The sequence below is a fragment of the Hypanus sabinus genome, chromosome 18 (assembly GCF_030144855.1).
Source record: "Hypanus sabinus isolate sHypSab1 chromosome 18, sHypSab1.hap1, whole genome shotgun sequence".
Taxonomy (NCBI): Eukaryota; Metazoa; Chordata; class Chondrichthyes; order Myliobatiformes; family Dasyatidae; genus Hypanus; species Hypanus sabinus.
This window is the reverse complement of record NC_082723.1, coordinates 10,141,519-10,166,808: the sequence shown is the minus strand read 5'-3', so window position 1 is coordinate 10,166,808 and position 25,290 is coordinate 10,141,519.

Sequence of the window (25,290 nt, the reverse complement as noted above, 5' to 3'; positions counted from 1 at the left end):
GGGTGGGATGTGAAGTGAGACGCCTTGAGGTGGTAGGCGGAAAATGCAAAGGGCTGAAAAAAAGGAATCTGATAGGATAGGACCATGGGGTAAAAAAGAAGTGAAAAAGGAACCAGAGGGAGACGATTCGCAGTGGAGAAGAGAGAAGTGGGGAGACAGAATGGAGGACACGGGCGTCATGGGCTGATGAAAGGAAAAGGTGGAGGTAGAAGTTAAAGACATTGATGTTCATGCCATCGGGTTGTAAACTACCCGGATGTAATATGAGGTGCTGCTCCTCCAACCTGAGAGTGAACTAATCGTGTTAGTTAAACAATGAAAAAGGACAGTGGATTAATAATTTTACCCGGGAATCCTTATTTAATCAATCCTCTCTCACCTTAAACCGGTGCCGTCTGGTTGTTGATTCCACAAAAGTGGGAAAATGACTGCACACATTCCCCATTTTTGCACACTCAAAGTTTGGAACAAGGTCAGCCTCAATCAAGGTCAGCACTTCAAGGTGTGAATTCCCAAACTGCCAAATTCTCTACAGAACCCAGTCCTTCGAGTACCGGCACCATTCTCGTAAACCTCCACTGCACTCATTCCACCCTGACGTCCTCTCTCCTGTAGCAGAACGACCAAAAGTGAATACCATAATCCAGTCATGGATACCCTAACAATACTCTATCCCTAATGTAACCTCACTAGCACTTCTTCAGGCAGTGAAGCAGGAGATATGAGACAATGGCTGCTCAGCCAATCGAGTCTGTTCCGCCATTTTTTCATGTCCAATTTACTATCGCTCTCAACCCCATTCTCCCGTCTTATCCCCGCAATCTTTCACAATGACTTGACCTTTACTCCGTCCGTGGCAATGAATTCCAAATATTTTCCTGTCCCGAACTGAAGAAATTCCTCTTCATCTCTGCTCTCAGTGGACGCCCTGTATATTGAGTCCGTGGCCTCTGGTCCCAGACTTACACAGTGTGGGATGAATCTTCTTCACAGCTACCCGGTCGAGATTTTTCAATATCTAATAGGTTTCAATGAGATCCCCTCTCTTTCTTCGGTCCAGGGAGAACACGGTCAAAGCTGTCTAATCGTCCTCATACTTTACACCTTTCATTCCTGGAATCATTCTCATGAACCATCTCGGGATTCGCTCCAATACGAACACATCTTTTCTCAGATAAGAGGTCGGAAACTGCACACAAAGGGCGATCTGACCAATGCGTTATAAAGCTACAGTATCACATCCTTGCTCTTATATTCTAACATTACAGTTGTCATCCTTAATCAAGTCAATCTGCAAGCAAACGTTTAGGGTCACCTGCTCAAGCATTCCCGAGTACTTATGAACGCCTGATTTTTGGTTTTTCTCCCTGTTACCTTTTTTCTACGCTCTATCTCCTGCATTGCACATGAATGTACACTTGCATACACTGTTTTTCCTCTGCACCTTCGTTGCTTGTTTTCCAAAACTATCGATGTCCTTCTGCATAATCTCGATTTGCACTAAAGTACCTGTCCTGTACCTATTTTTGTATCAACTGCAAAGTTCATCACCAAGGTATCAATTCCGTCCTTCATATCATTCAGATTTATCAAGAAAAGATGCTGTCTCAATACTGACCCATAAGGAACACCATTAGTTACCGACAGAAAACAGTATTGCCCACATTATTCTGACTCTTTCTGCCTTGTCAGTCCGCCAGTCTTCGATCCAGACGTATCATTCCCGTAATTCCATGAGCTGTCATCTTGTTAAGCAGCCTCACGTGTAGCGCCTTAGAAACATAGAAAATCTGCACAAAATACAGGCCCTTCGGCCCACAAAGTTGTGTCTAAAATGTCATTAACCTAGAGCTACCTAGGCTTAGCCATAGCCCTCGATTTTTATAAGCTCCATGTACCTATCCCGGGGAATCTTAGAAGACCCTATCGTTTCCGCTTCAACCATCGACGCTGGCAGCCCATTCCACGCACTTGCTACTCTCGGCCTAAAAAGAAACACTCCTGATATCTCCTTGGATCAATGCCTCTCATCATCTAGACTCCATGGAGAAAAGGACAAGTTCACTCAAACTATTCTCATAAGACATTTTCCCCAATCCAGGGAGTACCTTTGCTTAAAATCTCTGCACACGTTATGTGGTTTCCATATTCTTCCTGTAGTGAGGTGATCAAAATTTAGCCGATTACTCCACGTGGGGTCTGGTCAGGGTCCAAAATAGCTGCAGCATTACCTCTCGGCTCTTAAACTGAATCCCACGGAAGGCCTCCTTAACCACTGAGTCAAAATGCGTGGCAGCTTTCCGTGTCCTATGGACTCGGACCCCAAGATCCCTCTGAACCTCCACACTGCCAAGACCGCCAAGACAAGATCCCATGTCTGCTTAAGGTCCATATCGGTAGGGGTGTGGGGGGGGGCGGTTGTTGCTACAACTAGGTGCAGTATTCAATGGCATTTTTAACCTCTCACTGCTTTGGGCAGAAGTTGCCACTTGCTTTAAAAAGGCAACAATGTGGGCTGCCTTATTGACTGTCGACGGTAGCACTCAGATCGACGGTGATGAAAAGCTTTGAGAGGTTGGCTATAACGGAAATGAACTCCCGCCTCAGGACCTGGACCCATTGCAATTTGCCTAACGTCACAATAGGTCAACGACACACGGAATCTCCATGGCTCTCCACACGGGTTTTTCCCACCTGGTCACCTACGTCAGGAAGCTGTTCATCGACTACAGCTTCGCAGTTAGTACCATCATTCACACAATCCTAATTGAGAAATTGCAAAACCTGAGCCTCTGTACCTCTCTCTGTAATTGAATCCTCGACTTTCTAACCGGAAGACCACAGTCTGTACGGATTGGCAATAACATATACCCTTTGCTGATGATCAACACTGGAGTACTTTAGGGGTATGTGCTTCGCCCACTGCTCTTCTGTCTATATACACATGACTGTGTGGCCAGGCATGGCTGAAAACACCATCCAGAAATCTGCTGATGATACAACCATTGTTGGTCGAATCTCAGGTGGTGACGTGGGCGCGTGCAGGTGTGAGATATGGTAGGTAGTGTAATGGTGCCGCAGCGACAACCTGGCACTCAGCGTCAGTAAGACAAAAGAGCTGATTGTAGTCTTCAGGAAGAGGAAGACGAGGGAACACATACCAATCCTCATAGAGGGATCAGAAGTAGAGAGAGCGAGCAGCTTATATTCCTGGGTGTCACGGTGTCAAGATCTCTGCGGTTCTAACCTGATCCCAGCACATTGATGTCGTCATCAAGGGCAAGATGGCGGATATACTTTATTAGGACTTTGAAGCGGTTTGCCACGTCAACAAATACGCTCAAAAGCTTCTATAGTTGTACCGTGGAGAGCATTCTGACAGGTGCATCAAAGGCTGATATGGAGCGGCTACTGCAAAGGACCGAAGGAAACTGCAGAGGGTTGTAAATCAAGTCAGCTCCATCCTGGGCACTAGCCTACAAAGTATTCAAGACATCTTTAGGAAGCGGTGCCTGATAAAGGCCGCGTCCATTATTAAAGACCTCCAGCACCTAGGGTATGCCTGTTTTTCTCTGTTACCATCAGGTAGGAGATACACAAGGGTGAAGGCACACACTCACCGTTTCAACAACAGCTTTCTCCCCTCTGCTACCTGATTCCTAAATGTACGTTGAAGCTCTGGACACTATCTCAATTCTTAATCTACAGTATTACTGGTTTGGCACATTTTTTAATAATCTATTCATTGCACATAATAAATTTACTTGTTTACTTATGATGGTTTTATCTATTTATTATTATCTATGCTAGATTGTGTATTGCATTGTACTGTTGCTGCAAAGTTAACAAATTTCACATGACGGTGATAATAATTCACTCAGAATTCTGATTCTGAGCAGGGGCTACGGCATGCTCCAGTGTAACATGTAGCCCAGCGGAAGGAAGGAATGCTTACGTCATAACCATTTGGTCAATCTGCACAAAATTAATTCATGACTTTTTTCAGTGGATTACTGGATAAGGAACGTAAAATATGAAAAGAAGTGCTACTTGTGTTCAGTGGGTGCAAATATTGGAACACAACAGGGAACCTAAAAATATCGAGGCTGCATCACTGACAGCTTTATACAGCTTTTTTCCCCCCTGATCTCGCATACTGGCAATAACACAGGTAAATCTAATTGTTAAAATATCTTGTATACAGTACATGTAAACATATTTAAACACTTTACCACATTGTGAAGAATGCTGCAAATAAATGTTCAGCTTTGTGTTATTTCATCCAGGCAGTGTGCAAAAACAGAGTGAATTATTACACATCCCAAGGAAGATTAATTTCAATCAGAAATTGTTGTAGTAAACCCGTTGTAGTTCAGCACATGCACAAATACGGAATACTCTACACGTTTGTGTAAGATAAAAATAGGACACGTTGTTATTACAGATTTGTTAATAATTTGATTTTTTTTATTTTGCTCCAATACGAGTAAACATTCCAGGGATGATTTTTTCTGTAGATGTGAACGGATGCGAAACCCAATCTTACTGAATCTGCCCAACATCTCCACGAATTAATCTGAGACACATCTCCCTGACCTGGAGAGCCACTCTGTAGATTAGAAATGCAGAACAACGGACACAAAGCAGAAACATTGAGTGTAATACTTGAACATCAGAACGATCATGGGCTCTTCTATTCAATAAGTATTCCATTTCCGGGTGATGCCTCCACTATACATTACAGTTGGAATGGTATCACCTGGATGATGTGCAGTGTTAGAGTTGTTCTACATATACCATTCAGTGTTCAAAGAAGTTCCACTATAATCTCATCCGAACATCACAAATTATTCCACATCTTTATATTATCTTCTACGTGACGTTCTATAAAATCTTTATAGTCAGGATGTGTTGTCACAGTGGTTCTTCCTGGCGATTCTTCAATAAAAACCCAATCTGCTGATGATCAGAGACCATGAGATTGTGGAGCCGCGAAATTGTCACCTGTTGCAGCAATTACTCTGCAGCATACTCAGATTTACTGCATTTGTCACCGTAGACAAAGTGACAAGTTCAGTTCTTCTTTTTTGATGAAGTTTAGACGCGTGTGCTGACCCATGTCGTGTGGCTCCGGATTCAGATGTTTTCTGCTTGTTTCTCAGTGAACTGCACTGAGCTCCGACGTATGTTCAGTACCTTTCAGATGGTGTTGTACTCTTCCTCGCATTTGCTCTTTCTATTATCATTTCCCTGACTTGTCTGGAATGTTTTTTTTACTTCATTTTGAGTTTTTTCTTTTGAAAACCTACCGTATTCCTGGACTCGCGGGAGAGAGGGGTATTGTTTCTCCAGCATTCATTGAAAATAGGCGATCGTTCAAATTCCTACATCAACACATTAAGAAAATTGGTAAGGTAATACGGTATGTTGCACCTGGCTAAATAAGACGGAGTAATTACATGACAGGTGTATACCTTTTCAGCCACACAATTTTGGTTCATTATTCCATGATTTGTTAACACGTTTTAACATTATTCTTTTGATTTCACATGATGGACAATATTTTATAGCTCAGCTCAAAATATCCAAATTCAATATGTCTTTTGAACTGAGAAAATGAGATAGTGAAATATAAAAATAGTTGTGAGGGCTGAATACTTTCCAAGACATTGCACCTACATGTAGTGCAACATTGGGAAATGAGAGTTAATTCAGATTAAAGTAGTGAGGTTTCAGTGTCACCATATACTTGTAGGGATGGAGTCTACGGAACCCCGAATGTCAAAAGGTATTGAGGGATTGACTGAAATAATAGGAAACATCTGGAAAGAAAGAACAGGTGGAAATGTTGAGGACATTCAATGGCATCAAGAGGGTACAGAAAGCTTGAAAGACGAAATCAGCAGGGCAACATAGGTCACAAATTACCAGTGGCAACTATGATTAGAGGAATGATGAATAATTAAAAATAAATAAATGCATTCACAAGTGCTTTGTGTCTATGAAAAATAACAAGGACAATTTGGAATAATCACGGCCTGTGAACAGCGAAAGTGGCAATCTATGTATGGGGCCAAATGAGGTGGACACGGTCTGAAGTGAATAGTTGTCAATTATGTTAACCGGAAAAAATAGATTTGTTGTTTGGAGCTTTCAGTTTGTGCAATGAAATTCCATATCACGTTATCTCCAAGATTATAAAGGTTATGCTAAAATGTCCTGTCAAAGATAAATGTGGATAAATCACAAGGCTTGAGAAAATGTATCTCAGGATGGTATGAGAGGCAGCAAAGGAGATTGCAAAGGCCAGAATACACTTAATCTGTCGTTGGTGACGTGGAATTTATTGTGGATACCACTTTCAAAATATATTATGTAGAGTTAATAAAGGGATAGCACACCATGAATTGAGGGGGCTCAGGGTGTGCGGAGGAGAAATGCATAGAAAATACGACATAGTAACTTAATTAGTCTGTTTGTCACTTCGAGACTTCTTCACCGTTTTATCCTGGCATCTGCCTTCTCTACATAACCTCTCACACATTTACTAATCAAGAATATATCAACCTATATATACGGGTGACATGGCCTCCAGAACTATGTCTGGCAATGAGTTCCGCACATTCAACACCTACTTGCTAAAGTAATTCTCTGTTAGAAATGTACGCCTTTCTATTCATAGTTTATGCCATCTGGTCCCAGAATCCACACTGCAGGAAACGTTCTCCCCATCTCGAGGACAAATCGGTTTTTCGTTATTACATGGTTTCAATTAGATCCCCCCCAACTCTTCTGAACTGCATTGAGTCTATTCTGATGAAACTCCACTGGGCACTCTCCAATGTCACCACAACTTTTCGTAGATTATAACACCATACTTATTCACAATATGTCATGTGGTGTAACGCGTTAGCCTTACATCATTGCTTTTTATAATTTCATGTTCTCTTGAAATGAATGCTCATTATGCATTTTCCTTCTTCACCAACAATTCAATCTGCAAACCAAACTACAGGGAATCCTACACAGAAAATCCCACGACTCCTTGAACTCTGAATTAAAATTGTTTAATCGGTTTACAAAATTGTCTGTGCCGTTATTCTTTCTACGAACGTCCATGACAATGCAGTTCACTTTCCATGAAGTCTACAACTTGATTTTCCATTTTCCTAATATGTTAAAGTCCTTGTGCAAACTCCTTACTTCCTTCGCACAATGTTTACCTCGTCGAACTTCGTATTGTCAGCAAACGTGGTCACCAAGTCATTAATTCTGCGTCCAAATGATCGACATTTAAAGGTAAAGCGGTCTCAAAACTGAACCCTTGGCACACCACTAGTCAGATACAGCTAATCAGAAGAGCTCCCATCTATTACCATTCTTTGCATCCATTCAGTAATCCAATATTCTATCTATGCTACTATCTCTTCTGTAAAATCAACATTCTGCCTCTCCTTTCTTCATCCTTCCTGTTATTTCCTTAGAACATTCCAATAGATTCATCAGGCAAGATCTCCCCTTGAGAAATTCATGCTAACCCGCCTATTTTATTAAGATTCTCCAATAACCCTTCAATCTCATCTTTGTTCATGGGCTCCAACACTTAGTATATCGGAAATCTAAGATCTAAGTAGAATAATTGTAACGGGTGGATGTTGCAACTATTCGGTTTCGCTTGAACAAATGGATCCAAACTTGGTAATTCCTTCAAACCCCACTTTATTGTTCGTACTGAGAAGAAAAGCGAGAAGCGTATTTTATTGTACACTGCCTATACCACTGACAGGTCGGGCTAACTTAAGCAACCCCTAGTAGTCTACACGGCCGAATGTACTTAGCAACAACTGCGTGGTCCCTGAAGCAGACCATCGGCCGTGGATTGCCTAGGGTGGAGGTCCTTGGCGCCCAGTTCAGCTGCTCGGTCCGAAGGTGGGACCCAGACTCTGCCCAAGAAAAAAAATACTTGCACAAATTTATAGGACTATCACCACCTCCCAGTCCAGCTGGATGCGGCTACGCATCCAACTGACCCCAGTTTAGCTAATTTAGCTTACACGACCCCAGTTTTGCTAATTCATTTCCTATTCACGTATTAAGCTAACATACATCCTCCACCCCTGCAATTCCCACAATTTGGTGACCCTCAACAGTCAGCGTCTGCCTTCCCAGGAACAATGCATCCTATTGAGCTTACAAACAAACAATGTAAAAGTAAACATTTTTATACACAAAGTAATTGATGGCTTTTACGCAAATCAACACTTCAGCTTGTTCTCATGCATGTCATCCGGTATACCAAGTCCATATATTGTCCCCCCTCATTTAGCATCAAGGGTCTAACGGCCCAACAGGCCCAGAAATTTCTAACTGTTAACCATTTCTTTACCGTATCCATTTTCATACCATTCAATCTACCCGTACACTATACACTTAACTATACACTTCACCCCCTGACTCTGGTATAGAAGATCACGGACGCCTGAAAACAATTACTGCAGCGCACATTGATTTAAGCACATGCACAATAACTACTACAACGACTAATATTATTACAATCCATATTACCCATTGCAGTGTCATATGCCCGATACCCCCAAAGGAGTTAGATAACCAGGAAAAATGTTAACCGTGAAGCGTATTTGGATCATAGGAGTCCCTCCCAAAGCATGCAACGGTCCCATTGAACACAACCATTTTGATACATTCAATTGTACGGCGTATTCAAAACTCGTTCTCAGAAACATATTTCGGTGCTCGATACTGTCAGCAAAGAACTCAATCCTTCGACGCGGTACACCGTCCAGACCTCCTCAGCCCGTCGGCATATCAGTCGACGACCAGGAACAGCAGAGGGAGTCCGCGAATGTGGACGGTGACCCATGGACCGAGGGTATTTTCTTCCGCCTTAGACAGAGCATCTCTATCTCTCATTGAACTGGGAGATCGCCTATCTTGATCGCCGAAGGTTCCATTGTCTTTTATGATTGGCTGTTCCCTGAATAGGGGTGATCCCCTAATAGAGCAAAGTATCATAGCAGCACGCCAGCCATCAGTCTGTGATACACAAGAAAACAGTAGTTCTTCTGAGCTGTTAGGTGTTCGGAATTTAAACATTGCAATTCTTCCTGTCCTTCTAAAGCGACCCACCGAGTGGTGCCTTTACGGGGGGCCACTATTTCCCCATTCTGCCGATCCACTCTTGGCCCTGCCACCCATATTTACTAGCTACCACACATACCTCAGTTTAGGAAGTACCCTCTAAAAGACCTTCTAAAGCCAGAGTATAACTCTGAATCAAATAGGAAGTAGGGGAACCCCGTTTGTGGTCGATTATTCAGAACGTCCAGCGCTTGTTGCAGCGCTGAATGCCATCCCTTCAGAGCGTGGAATCTGCTGTTTCAAAAGTCATTTTATTCGTTCAATCAAGCCAGCTACCTGAGGGTAAAAAGGTATATCTCACTAAATACCTTGCTCTTTCGCCCAATCCTAGATCTGTTGCCCTGTCAAAAGGGCTCCATTATCTTATTGTATTTCCTCGGGTGTGTCATCATGTGACGTCACGTATTCTACCCCTCGAATGGTGGATTGCTGACGGGCACTAGGAAAGGGTGTGGCCAACTGGAATCCAGAATAAGTGTCCACCATCGTCAATATTTCTTTATCATTCTTATGGGGGGGGGGAGAGGTCCAATGTAATCGATCTGCCGTACTTTAGCCGGTACAGAGCCTCCCTTAATATGGGCGAGTGGTCCATGCAGGACAGAGCGAAGCATGACTTGCTGGGAAATAGGACACTCCGACACAGTAGTCTGACAGTCATCCACCGTCAAAGTTACCCCATGTTCTTCTCTTCTCGCTGAGATGGCCGGACTGTTCGTGCGTCCATCTAACGACAGGCACTGTAATAGCAGATACCGCAGCCAATGCGACTACTTGATTATTGTAGAGCCCCGTAGGGCTAATGTCCTTCTGGTGAGCATTCACCTGATACACATAAATGTCGCGCCTCTGCGTCTCTTGCCATATCTATTGCCAATGTTACTTCCTTCAGATAGGTTTATTATGAACTCTTCACTGGTGCATCTGCCAACTCACCATCCAGATAGCCATTCCATTAGCAACTGCCCACAAGTCGGCATATATTCAAATTTCCTTGGTGGGGAGTGAAAAGGGCAGGGTAACCTCTACAAGTCCCGCCAGCTGACTGGATCCGTCCACTCCCTCTTCTATTAACTGAGTGTCGTTCGAGGGTTGCATACCAGCAGCCTTCCACCGTTGACGTCCCGATAACCAATGGCTTGAGCCATCCGTAAACCAAGCATCAGCATTTTCCTCCGATGTCAATTCCTCGTACCGCCGGCACCATCGAATGGGGGAGAGTTCGAGAGTGGAAACCGCCTTCTCTTCATCGGTTCCAGCTGTTATAGTTAATCTGGCTACATGTTCATGAAGATGGCTGACCCCTTCGGTTCCATTAGCGGTCCAGTCCTGTACAGATATAATTTCCACTTCACTATGGATGACTGCTGGGCACGCCCCTGTCTCACCTTCATATCTGGGGGAACACCCAGGACGTAATTAACAAATCAGGTCTCAACACCGTGGGGTCCGATCCCGTGATGGACTCCGTTTAAACCAGAGCCCAGTAACAAGTTGGGAGCTGTCGTTCGAACTGAGTATATCGTTCGGCAGCCTCCGGCATAGAGCGAGACCTGAACTCTAGGGGCACCCTCCTTCCGTTCAACATTTGCCACAGACTCCATACGGCCATGTTGTCTTGAGCTGACGGCTGTAATTCATCCGGAGCCCCCGGGATCCGAGGTGAAAGGGGAACATCGTGTTCTCCTGTCATTTTGGCCTGCTCAAACCCCTCCTTTAGCTCATCTCCCCATGCGAATTTACTCTTCTTACGAGTGACGGTGGACAGTGGCTTCAATTGGAGAAGCAAATGGGGAATATGCCTCCTCCAATATCCTAATAATCACACAGAACGCTGGGCGTCTTGCTTTTATTGGGGGTAGCTGCGGTTTGAATTTATTTCGCACCTTTTCCGGTATGAATCTCCCCCAGCATGCCAGTGGATTCCCAGAAATGTCATATTTGACTGGGACCTTGTACTATATCTTAATTCACAGCCTACCCTTCTCTCGCACACTCTGTAACAGGGACCACAGTGACTCTGCGACACTGCCTTCGTCAGGTCATTGTAACATAACATCACCGATATAGTGGTGTATTCTGACGTTAGTCTCCAAATCACGCGCTACTATCCCTTGGCTTAAGGTAGGACTATGAACATACCCCTGTGGCAAACGAGTGAAGGTATACTGCCTACTGTTCCAGGTGAACGCGAACTGCTCCTGCGATTCCTCCTCCAAGGGACTCGAAAAGAAGGGGTTGGCCAGATCAATAACAGCATATCATCGACAATCTGTATCATCCGAAATATTATCAACCATCGTCCCTATGTCAGGCACAGCGGAACTCAACGGAGGAGAGTATCTACTCAATTCTCGATAATCAACAGCCATTCGCCAGGACCCGTTTGGCTTCATTACAGGCCAGACCGGGCTATTGTACAGGAACGCGGCAGGTCGAAAAACTACAGCTTGCTAAAATGAGGCAACAGTATCAGTTATTTCCCTGTGACGCCCCGGTATCCGGTATTTTGGAATAGACACTATCTGCGTCGGTGGGGGGATAATCAAGGGCTCCCACTTAGCCCTTCCGACTAACACCTGCATGCTCCAGATCCCAAAGCTAAAGGACCCTTCAATTGCATTCCCCGCAACACATTCATTCCTGAGATACTTTCGGATGTTACATCAGTCAGGACAGATACAGAACGCGGGGCGTTCTCGGCGATCGTTACATCCCCCATCCCTTCAATATTATACTCGCGACACCTCCACATATCGGGATCTCCCTTGATCACAGTATGACGTACTCCCGTATCCACCTGAGCAACAAATTGTTGATCATTTCCCTTCGCCCAGTGGACACACAGAAGTACATAAGGCCGAGGGTCCTCCCGGGTCCACATCGAATTAATCCTCTATGTCGGGGGAACGCGGACAGCCCCCAGGTCCGGAAGGGGTTGGGAATACGCCATTTCCCGGTCTCCTCCTATATGGCCTTCTTTCCTACGTCCTGCAATTCAGCTAACGATGGTACAGGGAGGAGGCAGGAGGAGCAGAAGGGGCAGCCGGCGGCTTCCTAGCTTTCATGTGCTCATGATACACAGCATAAAATACACTAGTCGGTACACCGTCAATCTTCTATTTACTGGCACCTGCTTTCAAAACGGTCGTGAAAATCTCCCTGCACGTCAGGGCAGATTTCTGTCATGGTTCTGTTTGGCTGTCCCCCTTTAACGCTTCTTTCACCCTGATTATGTCCTAATTTCAGTCATGAGATTTCCATTTACAGCTAGTTTACATAATTACAGCACTTCTGGTTTTCATTAGAGACTGCAATAAGTCCGATGGCGTCACTATCCCGGGTTGCCAGTTTGTTGGTCTATTCCCGTGAGCTACTTCGTTCGCTTGTCCGATTAGAAGCGTTAGTTCTTAGTTCAGCCCTAGTTTCAAGATAGTCCCTGTAAATCCCGTCTCCGTGTCAAGATTCCTCCGGTTTGCTGTTCTACGTTCACATCTACTCCAGCCTCCCCGACTCAGTCGACGTGCCGGTGACCTGCACTGGGGTTCCCCTCAGACGCCCCGTGCGACAGAACAAACTGGCCACAATGAACCCAGCCAACCCGAATTCCTTGCAACAAGCCCTCGTCAGCCAGGCCTCCCTCTCCGGTATGTCATGGAGAACCTCCCTTCCCTGTCAGTGAACGTAAGAAAGATCAGTGATCCGATCGACCGATTATCTACCCATCTTACCCCGTCGTCTCCGGGAACTCTGTCTGACCAGCCCAGAAAGCCTGTATTGGCGACGCCCAATGCGTCAACAACACGTCCGCTGAGAGATCCACACGTACCTGAACCAGAACCCTGCGCCGGAGATCTGGGGAAGTGCCGAGCTTATCTCCGGCAATGCTTCTTGTTGTTCGGGCAGTAGCCATCCACTACACCATGGACATATCAAAAATAGCTTACATTATGGGGTGGTTGCGCGGAAATGCCTTAGCATAGGCCACCGCGATTTGGGATATTCAGCCAGAGATCTGCTCTTCCTTCCACACCTTCATCTCAGAAATAAGGAAGATTTTTGACATCCCGCCCGCGGTAAACAATAGGCAATAGACAACAGACGGTAGGTGCAGGGCTGGGACATTCGGCCCTTTCAGCCATTCGGCCCATTCAGCCAGCACCGCCATTCACTTTGATCATGGGTTATCATACACAAGGCTTACCACGTTTCTGCCCTCTCCCTATATCCCATGACCCCGCTATCTATAAGAGCTCTATGTAACTCTCTCTTGAATACATCCAGAGACTTTGATCCCCTGCCTTTAGTGGCAGAGCATTCCACATATCCACCATTCTCTGGGTGAAAAAGATTTTCCGCCTCTCTGTCTTAAATGGCCTACCCCTTATTCTTAAACTGTAGCCTCTAGTTCTGGACTCCCCCATCAGCGGGAACATGCTTCCTGCCTCCAGTGCGTCCAGTTCCTTAATAATCTTATATGTTTCAATCAGTTCCCCTCTCATCCTTCTAAATTCCAGTGTATACAAACCCAGTCGCTCCAATCTTTCGACATACGACAGTCCCGCCAATCCTGGAAATAACCTTGTGAACCTACGCTGCACTGCCTCGATAGCAAGAATGTCCTTCCTCAAATTTGGAGGCCAAAACTGCACACAGTACTCCAGGTGGGGTTCACCAGGTCCCTGTACAGCTGCAGAAGGACCTCTTTACTCCTATACTCAGTTCCTTATGTTATAAAAGCCAGCATGCCATTAGATTTTTCACTGCCTGCTGTACCTGCATGCTTGCTTTCATTGACTAATGTACAAGAACACCTAGATGTCACTTCTCCTTTTCCTAACTTGATTCCATTTAGATAGTAATCTGCCTTCATGTTCTTGCCACCAAAGTGGATAACCTCACATTTATCCACATTCAACTGCATCTGCCATACACTTGCCTACTCACCCAACCTGTCCAAGTCACCCAGCATTCTTATAACATTTTCCTGACATTTCACACTGCCACCCAGCTTTGTGTCATCAGCAAATTTTCTAATGCTACTTTTAATCCCTTCATCTAAATCATGAAAATATATTGTAAATAGCTGCGGTCCCAGCACCGAACCTTGCGGTACCCTACTGGTCACAGCCTATCATTCCGAAAGGGACCGGTTAATCGCTACTCTTTGTTTCCTGTCAGCCAGCCAATTTTCAATCCATATCAGTACTCTGCCCCCAATAACATGTGCCCTAATTTTGCCCACTATCCTCCTATGTGGGACTTTATCAAAAGCTTTCTGGAAGTCCAGGTACACTACATCCACTGGCTCTCCCTTGTCCATTTTCATAGTTACATCCTCAATAAACTCCAGAAGAGTAGTCAAGCATGATTTTCCCTTCATAAATCCATGCTGACTCGGACTGATCCTTCTACTGCGATCTAAATATGTCGTAATTTCTAAATTTATAATTGACTCCAGCATCTTTCCTACTACTGACGTTAGGCGAACCGGTCTATAATTCCCTGTTTTTTCTCTCCCTCCCTTATTGAAAAATTGAGTCAACATCAGCCACACTCTAATCAGCAGAAACTGTTCCTGAATCTATAGAACATTGGAAAATGATTACCAATGCGTCCACGATTTCTAGAGCCGCCTCTGTCAGTACCCCGGGATGCAGCTAAGCGTCTACTCACCCTCCGTCAACGCTCACGTCGTGTTGCCGAATACTCCGTGGAGTTCCGGACGCTAGCGGCCGACTCGGGTTGGAATGATGAGGCACTCCAGCCGCTATTCCGGTAAGGCCTCTGTGATAAGGTAAAGGACAAGTTGGCTGCTAGGGATGAAACTAACAGCCTGGATTCAGTTATCTACCTAGCCACCTGGTTGAAAAACCGACTCGGAGAACGTCAGAGAGAGAGAGAGAACCGGTCGTCCTACTCATTTGGCACCCCATGGCACATTTTAACGTCTTGTCCCAGCCTTACCTTCTCTCCTCGTCCCGTTCGTAGAATAGCACCCGACCCGGCCGTTTCCACCACCCCGGGAGAGGAACCAATGCATCTGGAATGGAGCCGTCTTTCTCCCACAGAGCGACTCCAGAGATTCAGAGGTGGGGATTGTTTCTGTTGGCCATTTTTGTGCTACCTGTTGCCTTAGGCCAAAATGGAGGGCTCACCAGTAGAAAGGGGGATGCTGGCGAGTCAGATAATATTCCCTTCCGTTCCCCAATCCGGGATGCAGATCCAAGCTAATGTAAGCTACAGCCAACTGTCCCTGTACTTATCTGCCTTGAGAGATTCCGGTGCTGAGGGGAATCTGTTGGATGAAAAGGTTGCTTCCTAGGCTGGAATTCCTCGGGAGCCGTTGAGTACCCCTTTGGAAGCCCGGGCACTGGACGGAAGACTTCTGGCCCGAATAACTCACCATACACCACCACTGTCTTTGATCCTCGCTGGGAACCATCGGGAGCAGGTACAATTTAACCTAATTTCCTCTCCTCAAGCTCCTATAGTTCTTGGGTAACCCTGTTAAGCCGGCATAATCCTTACTTTGATTGGTCCGCCGGGAAGATAACCAATCGGAGTCCGTTTTGTCACTCCACTGTCCACAGTCGGCCCTTTCCCTTGTAAGAACCGCCACGACCTCATCTGCCGTTGAACCCCCCCCCCGACTTGTCCATGGATCCAGCGGAATACACCGACCTGGGGCAAGTGTTTAGTAAACAACGCGCCTTTTCCCTGCCTCCTCACCGACCATACGATAGTGCAATCTGCCTTCTCCCCGGAGCTCCTCTACCCACCAGTCGGCTGTATAACTTGTCTCAGCCAAAGAGGGTAGCAAAGGAGGGTTACATCATTGAATCTCTCGCGGCGGGAATTATCCGGCTCAGGATTCTTCATTGTGCGGAAGAAGGATGGTTTTCTACGTCCCTTCATCGACTACCGAGGCCTAAAACATATAACCATAAAGAACAAGTACCCACTGCCTCTTATTAGTTCTGTGTTCGAACCACTTCACGGAGCCACTATCTTCTCGAAATTGGACCTGCGAAGCGCCTCCCGTATGGTCCGAATAAAGGAAGGGGACGAGTGGAAGACGGCATGCAATACCCCTTTAGGCCACTTCGAGTACTTGATCATGCCTTTCGGCCTCACCAATGCCCCCGCGGTTTTTCAAGCCTTGATTAACGATGTACTGAGACTTTATTAACCGGTCTGTCTCTGTCTACCCAGATGGCATCCTAATATTTTCCAGCAGTCCCCAGCAACACTTTCATCATGAACGTCAAGTCCTGCAGACTTCGTAAAGCCGGAGAATTTCGAATTCCACGTCCCCTCAGTCAGCTTCCAGGATTATATTATCGAGAGCGGACAGGTGATATCACTGAAGAATTCTAAATGACTCCCTTCACCGTGTATCTCTGCACTTTTATGTTTGCCGAATCTGTTATCTGTTCCTCAATGTGCCCTAGAGTATGAGTTTATTCGGGTGATGTCCCACTAATAAATAATATCACAATCATTTCTATGTTCTTCATTCACTTAGCTTTAGGAATACAATGGGCTGATAAGGTTGACACTCATTGCCCGGTGTGTTACGAGGACAACCATCAATATGTTTGTCTCTGGTGTAAATACTGGAATGATATTTCTCTGTCATTTATGGATTCAACTCAGTAAACAGATGACTTTATCTGGTACTTTATCATAAAATACCGGTTAACCTGTGGTTATCTCGAAAGTGCCGTGGTGGATATAGACGCAGCACAGCTAATCAAGGTGACGCACAAAGTAATTTCAAATTAGAAACCATTATCACCATAGATACACCCACAGACAGACAGACAGACACACACACACACACACACACATACTCACGCTCACGCATACACATACACATATTCTCCATCTTTCACTCGCACACGCACATCCTCTCACAGTCACACACACTCACTTCCTCCATCTCTCTCCCTCTCTCCCCCCATCTCTCTCCTCTCTCTCTCTCTCTCTCTCTCTCTCTCTCTCTCTCTCTCTCTCTCTCTCTCTCTCTCTCTCTCTCTCTCTCTCTCTCTCTCTCCCTCTCTCATGCGCTCGATCTCTCGTCATTTCATGTTTTAAACTATTTGCCGATGTCTCTGTTCATGCCTTTCTCTCCCGACACCGAAGGCTTCAAACAAGAAATTTTACATTTGAGCTTGCAAGTAGATTAAGGGACAAAAAAAAACAGAAATGACGTTGAAACGGTCGCACGGCCATGTTGCAGAAAGAATGCAACGGGAGCCGCATGAGAGAAAAAAAGTAAACAGTGATTTGGGGGAACAGAGAGTCCGTTTCAATCCGGAAAGGAAGAGAGAGTTGATTTGCAATTCACTTGAAATACAAATCAGTGAGAGGAAACGATAGAAGTGCAGGGACAATCAACAAACGGGTGGCATTCAGTCTGATAAAATGAGAGTGTGTGTTTCATTCTCCACCTACTTGTCCCGGGTAGAGTGTGAAGAGGGGCGGTTCCTTCTGTACCCATCGGTCTCCGGTGAATGTGAGACTGTACGGTTCATCTTGTAGATATCAGCCCCTGGTATATAGTGAGAGTGTTGGATTCTGTAGGTGTCACTCTCTGGTTCAGTGAATTCATTCTGTAAATACCAGTCTCTGCTACAGTGTGAGAATGTGGGTTTCATTTTGTGTTTGTCGGTCTCTGTTACAGTGTGAGAGTGTCGGTTTCATTTTGTGTCTGTGAGACTCTGTAACAGTGTGAGAGCTTGGGTTTCATTTTGTGATTGTCAGGCTCTGCTCGAGCGGAAAGCGTGTCGTCTCCGTCCAGAACCTGCGAACATCTGATACAGTGTGAGCGGGCGTATAATTTTCACCCTTTCCAGCTCTTCCTCAAATCAAGAAAATATAGTAAATCTGGGAAAATATTAAAATAGATTCTGTATTTCCAGAACTATTTGTTAGAACAAGCTTCTTCTGCAGTCGCCTATGTTAAACTTGTGAGATGGACAGTGCACTTATGAATGATGACGTGTTATGGAGCACGTCCTATGTAATAGAGCCATATGGCAAACAGACCGTCTTCGTTACTCAACCACTTAGAGTCAAATGAGCTGCGCTGATCTGAAACTTTCTACGGCTTGGCAACACAACTCCGTATACGTTGTATGAAAATGAACAGAATATTGAAGTTAATTAATTTAACTAAATAACTGCGTAAGTAAGATCGGAATTTGGTAGGAACAGACCTCTCCAGCAACATTTATGTGAATATATTTCTCTCAGCAATTCTAAATTGCTACCTTCACTGTGTATCTCTGCTCCCAAATGTTCCACGATTCTGTTTTCCATTCCACTATGTGCACCTCAGTATGAGTTTATTCGAGTGATGTCTCACTTATAAATAATATAATATTCGTTTCGACTTTCCTATGACAGCCTCAGCTGGTGTGTTGTATGCTTTATATATTTTTCATGGAGTGATGGGATGGTGCAGAAGAAGCTGCACTCTGTGACTGACCCCGTGTGAGTGTATGATGGGACCGTGTCGAGGGAGTTTCACTGTTTTGGAACATCCATGACACACTGTATTAAATCAAGGAACTAATGCTGTCGAACCCCTGTCATGCTATTGCGATTGCATTACTGCGCTGGACCTGTGCTGGGTCCTCGGTGATACTGTCGCCCGAGATTTTGACACTGATCTGCGTTTCCACTGCTGCGCTGTGCAGGGCACACAGACTTTTGTTTCGGACTCTTTTCATTTTTTGTCATTTTGAAACTGTAAAAGATGGAAATAATAAAAAAAGTAATCTTGCTCACAATATTAAATAAATGTGTCATCTTTAACATTTTGTCTTTTCGATATCATGTAATTTTTACCAGCTTAGCTGCTCACAATAACATAAGTTTTGACCAGGGGTGCCCAAACATTTGCACACCACTTTATGTTGGTTATTTTTGTGCTGCAATTTATTCCTGCCGTAATTTCTTCCTTTCACATTTCCCCCGACAAGTCAATCTCGGAAATCACATGCAGTGTGAATCATATGTGAATGATTCCCTCATTCGTGTGTCTCCATCCATTTCACAGTTTCAAAATACATATATTTTAGTATTTTAAACATGTGAAATTCCGCACATGACGTAATCCAAAGCAACTCACAAAACGCTGGAGCAAATCAGCAGGTCAGGCGGCATCTGTTGTCATGAATAAACAGTTGACGATTATTCCATCATCTACCCGAGACATTTCTTTGCATCTGCCAAGTAAGCGGGAGATGCCATAATAAATGGCGTGGGGAGGGAAAAGAAGAAGCGAAATGCGTATAAAAGATAAATCGCTGGAGCGGAAGCAATCTGTTAAGAGAGGGAAGAGGAACACAGGGAAAATGGAAGCAGGACGGCGACGACGTGTGAGGTGATAGGCGGGTGGGAATAAACATGAAGCCAGAGTGGTGAATAGAAGTAGAGGGTAAGAGGAGGGATATTTTTAACCGACATTCATGACATCTGGTTGTTGCACCTACGTCTTGAGTTTATCCTCACCGTGGCACAAGAATAAGCCATGAACCGAAAATATCGGGTCGGAATTAGGAAACAGAATTCTAAAATCTGGACACCAGAAAGATCCGCTTTTAACGGCTGGAGCGCTGGTGCTCGACGAAATGAAGCCCAGTTCATCACGGGCCTCGCCAACATGGAGACGGCCGCAACAGATCAGGAGAAGTTTTACCTCACCTTGAAGACTTGTCCGGAGGAGCTGAATAGGAGGAGGTGAATGGCAGGTGTAGTAGGCTGCCCGCTTGCAGGGAAAAGTACCGTGAGTGAGATAAATCGTGAGGGAGAGATGACAGTGGGAAATCACTCCCGAGTGATTCCTCCCGACAGCGGAGTGATGGGGATGGGAGGTAGTGAGATGTTTCTTTGAGCTATTCCTTTAAAAATATGGTCGGCCTATCCGCGTTCACCTAACCTACCCACCACCTTATCAGCGACAGTGATCCTGTAGTCCTTATCTAGCACACAATGTCATCCCGACTTCAACATATTCTACATGACGACTCGCTGTATTCCAATGTTGAACTTGCGTTAAACGTCGTTCCCTATAATCTTCATGTTGTTGATGACTATGGAAACTTAGACTCATATAATGAGTTTCAGAGGCCAGGAACTCCCATTCTTGCAGCTACAACAATTTGGAACTTGTTACTGTCATGAACACCAGGTTGTCATTGCTCTCACTATGTGACTTTGAGATGATAACGTGTCTAATATTACATTGCAGGAAGACAGTGTTGAATTTATTTGTCAGTTTTACGGCTCCGAGTTGTGACTCCTGCTTGAAACAATTGGGCTGGCAAAGGTATTGGAACCGAATGAACAGAGTTGCAGATGACAACAGATGAGTCTGTATCACGGCAGCGAGAGGGTCAAGAAGTGTTGAAACCAGGGAGTTGTGTCCGTCCATCTGGGAAGAATCTGGAACGACACGGATAATCAATGGACAACATTCTAATCTCCTTCTTGCAAGTAGAGGAGACGTATGCTGGTCAGATGGACACTCAGTGTCGGATCCGTTTCCAAATGAGAGTGAGAGGGGAAGTCAGCATCTGAATCAGCTGCTGTCTGAACTTAGTCTGGCTGACGGCGGAAAGAGCGGTGTTCGTGCAGCAGGTCAGGAGTTGCAGCATGGAGCACAGTTCATTGAAAAATGTGGGTATCTTCAACCAATGCGGGACTTCCACTGCATGAGCCATTCTGTTCCATATTGCCATCACCCCGTACAACGCCATAACAGGATGAAATTTCCCGAGACGACCAGCAGTAAAACGAGGGTCCTTCTGCGGCTCTGCATCTCCGGGTCTCCGGAAATCTGACCACGGCTGGAAGCCCGGAGTCTGCCGCGGGCTCCACTGGCCAGCAAAACGTTCATGATGGTGAAAACATTGAGCAGGATAACAACGAGGAACGGGATCACAGTCGAAAAGACAATACGAGCTACATCGATTACTGTCCAGACGAATGACCCTAGTACTGTCCATCTCTGCATGCAAGGCCACGCTATGTTCGAGGAAGCTTAAGTATCTTGGACCATGAAGAACCAGAAAACGTTCTTTAAACAACTCAGTGCAGTCACTATGCTCAGAACCACAGCCGCCGTTCTCCCAGTGCAATACTTAGCGTTTAGATCCTGGAAGCAAATGGCCACAAATCGATCAAAGGTGAAGGCGACCGTGAACCAAACAAAGCAATCTGTGGCAGCCTGCAATAAGAAGACTTGGGTTCTACACACGCGGACGTAAAACAGGAAGGAAAAGTCATCCGGAAAAGCCTTCGGCATTTTCATCAATATAACGTCCAGGAAAACGACAGCTCGGTCAGCCGCTGACATGGCCATCAGATAGCGGGTGACTGTTTTAGACAGTCCGCACTTTACCCGTGATAGTATGACAATCGTCAGCACGTTCACTGTGAAAAGGAGAAGTACAGAAAATATACATCAAACTGAGAACATCGTTGCAAAATTGACTCAGAACAAAATCAAATACTTGCACGCTCCAGAGGTGGAATGATTTATCGGTAATTGGCAGCAATTCTTTGGTCAGTCAGGGATTAATATTCAATGAGCACGCTAATCACGGGAAGTGACGTAATCCACCGGACAGTAGAAGCTGTGAATTTCGCCATTAGAGTGAGGACAAAATTGAGCAGATAGCGTCTGTATGACTTCTCTCCACACAGAAATATACAATCTGAGGGAGGCAGTAAATATTGTGTTCAAATTGAGCCATATTTCAGTCGAACAAATCGAGTTGATATTCGCCCCGGTTCAGTGCAGAGTCATCGAACTCCGTACCTCACGGTAACACACGGTCAAAGTCAATAAAACAGAGGTCGTGCTTGTTGATCGAATACCGTGGCTGCATGCAAAATTGAACTGGGGTCAATAAAATCCATAACGTTTCACCTGAACACGGTTCGGGGAAATGGCGCAGCCTTTGCATCTTTCGCTGTTTTTGCACCTGCGTTATCAAATCAAACATTTCTCCAAAAGGCACGGATCTGATCAGTATGTTATAATTGACCGACTCCTCTGTTCCTTTAAAAGGGCAGTGTTCCAGATGCTTGGAAAAGCAGAAAACAGAAGTGTACTGAAGTCTGATGTTTCAGGTGGGAGTGATGCAGACAAACACCCAAATACAGTTGCTGCTGAAACTGTAGGAGGGTGATTCAACGCCTTGGCGTCGCTATTAGACCACAGGTGGAGTATATTTGTCAGTTATGGAGATTGTTGGAAAACATTAATACCCAGTGAAAACAACGGGTACACAATGACAGCGTGAGAAGGGTCCAGGGGATCGAAACTGGCGGAATGAACAAATGCAAGAATATTCAGGTCAACCCAAGGATTAAAATAAAATAGTCAGGCTGGGGTCTGGTGCGGACAGTAAAGCAATGTGTCTAATAGTAACTCCGGTACGGATAGAGTCAACGCGCATTGATCGCATTATCAGTGGCTGGGGTGGTGCATTTTAATTTCCGCAAAACCGCCGGATTAAGGCAAGAAGCTGAATTGCCATCATCACTGAACCAACAAGCACGAATTTTAATGGCGCAGATGCAGATTACGTAAAATTTTCACAAACTGACTAGATGGTCTTGAAGTTTTCAGCACATCTAAGCCTACTAATTTTCCAGCTCACCGATTGTCGTCTTGCCATCAGTAATCCGACCGGCATCTCACAATCTCTCTCACTGACCCCCCTCCCCGCACTGACAGAGCTGAAATTTCTCCCCCATTTTACTATTTTCGCTGAGGTCATGAATCTAAATATATACTGATCTTACTGATTTGTTCCGCAGATACTTTTTCTGCGGATAGAAAATGTTCCCCTGTCTGGCAAAGGTGCAGATGTCATGTACTGTGTGTTGGTTTAAATGTGTTTTAGACTAACAAACGATAGAAAGGCAGAAGCGACTCATTTTTCCCTGATGACTCACTGTTCTGTCTGCGCTGAATGCATTGCGGGTCGAACTATAAACCGGCATTTAGTGAGAAAGTCAAACAAGTTCCAAGTGTGTGTGAGGAGCAAAGTCAGAAGTTCTGCACAGAAGTCGGTCAGAGCTTAGAAAGGGCGACAGGGAGTAGGTGGAATTCCTCTCTCCGAAGCCAGGTACTGAATAGGGAATTATGGGTTCATCATGCCCAGCGACCGAGATAATCAAAATCGCCGATTCTCCAAAGGTGGAGCAGATTTGTGGGTTTTTGTTTGAATATCGAGTAATGGAGCGGACAGAGGTTTGCACTATCCCCTGAGTCAATAAAAAAGCAGGCGGATGAAGACGTCCATTACAGCTGTGTGTGATATTTAGGGATGTTTAGCGTCGCGTGCAGGAACAGATATTGCAACAGGCTCAATGATAAGTTTACATTCTCGATATTAAAAGGAAAGACAAGAAAAGAGAACGGCGCTTAAGATTGTAAATCTGCGGACATTGGTGCCGCCGACAAGATACACTTAAGCAACTCAGCAAGACTCTTCAGCAGGCTGGAATCCTGCGACCGCCGCCGTCTGGAAGATCAGGAGCAGCACGGCATGGGGATTGCACTGTCCTGACATTTCCCGCTGAAATGCGCTACAGGTGTGCGCCCATTAACGTCCATTCTGACAACATACTTTCGTATATACGTCCCTAGTCCCGATTGTAGAATACAGGTACACTACTGGACTCCATATAGGTTTGCTAAGTATATAATATGGTATTCGTACAACCTCCAAATCACTTAACTTCCGATTTCACAGAACGTTTATTCGACTTTAAGCGATGCATATATTAGAACGTAGAAAATAATATCGCAATTCCTTTACAGTCTCTTGGTACTGTCTCCCCAGCAACCATGTGGAATATCTTTTCCTAAAGTACATCAGCCGCTCCACAAGACAACTGACACACCCTTTCTCAAGGACAGTTAGGGATGGACAATACAATGCTGAGTCAGAAAAGAAAATAAATCGTCTGTCTGCCACCGACGTTTGCAACATTTACCGAATATAAACGTGGAGTTGCGAGTATTTATCAAGCAAGCAAAACAGAACATTGTGTATTTCTGGGTAACATGGGGAGGAGTGGACGTGACATGCGTCTTGTGTGCGATAATAAAACCATGGTACAGCTACCGCTCGAATTAGTTTCAACACGAGACTTCGTCTTACCAAGGGTGGCAACAACAGCAAGAATTGGGTAGTAAACCGGCTCAAAGTACAAGAGCGCAATTCTGATCCGCTGTGATAATGTTAGTCCTCCTGGGTGAGTTTTGAAGTAAGCATCCCCATTGAAACGTTCTGATTTATTAGTGTAAATTCCCACTGAACTGATCGCAGTTTCCGACCCGTTGTTAAACTGCCCCACTCTACTCTCCGGGACTGGTGCGTCGGAACTCCGATCGCCAGGCCTGCTGAACAATGTCATCACCGGAGGCGTTGCTCGTACTGACAATCACTGTAGGAAACCCCTATTTGTACTACAGAAGCACAAAACGAGGACGTAATTAGACCTCGTGGGTGTTCACTTAATTAAACTGAATGAACGAACAAGTCCAGTTAACCCTTGGATATACAGTGACAGAAAACGTAAGGACAGAGTGGAGTGAACAGTATGCAGGGAACGGGGTTTAAACCTAGAGGTCATGAGCATGCAGTCGAGAAAACTATCACCGGGACTGATCGCCGAACATTTTCTCCAGAGGGCTGGAGCATCACATGGATTTTTTCAACATACGCAGTCTGTGGTGTTGGCCTGTATAAGCGCTCGGTGACAAACTTTTGCACGTTTAGGGACAAGATTAAATCCTCAACTTTTCAAAAGTACAAACCGATACAAAGCCACTTCTTACAAAGAGAGAAATGTTGGAAGCAACAGGGATCCTGTGAAATTTTTATGTGGAAAGACGTTAGAGCCTATGATAATGCTCCACTAAGTATATTCCATTCTCCGGTTATAATTTGTCTTGTACATTTGGATGTATTCTCGGTATCATTCCCGCTTCACACCACGTTCGCTTTTCAGATATTAGGATGCCATTGAATTATTCCGTTTAAATCACAGAGCGAGGGACAAGTAACAATTTATTAACAATTACTTTGCACCGTC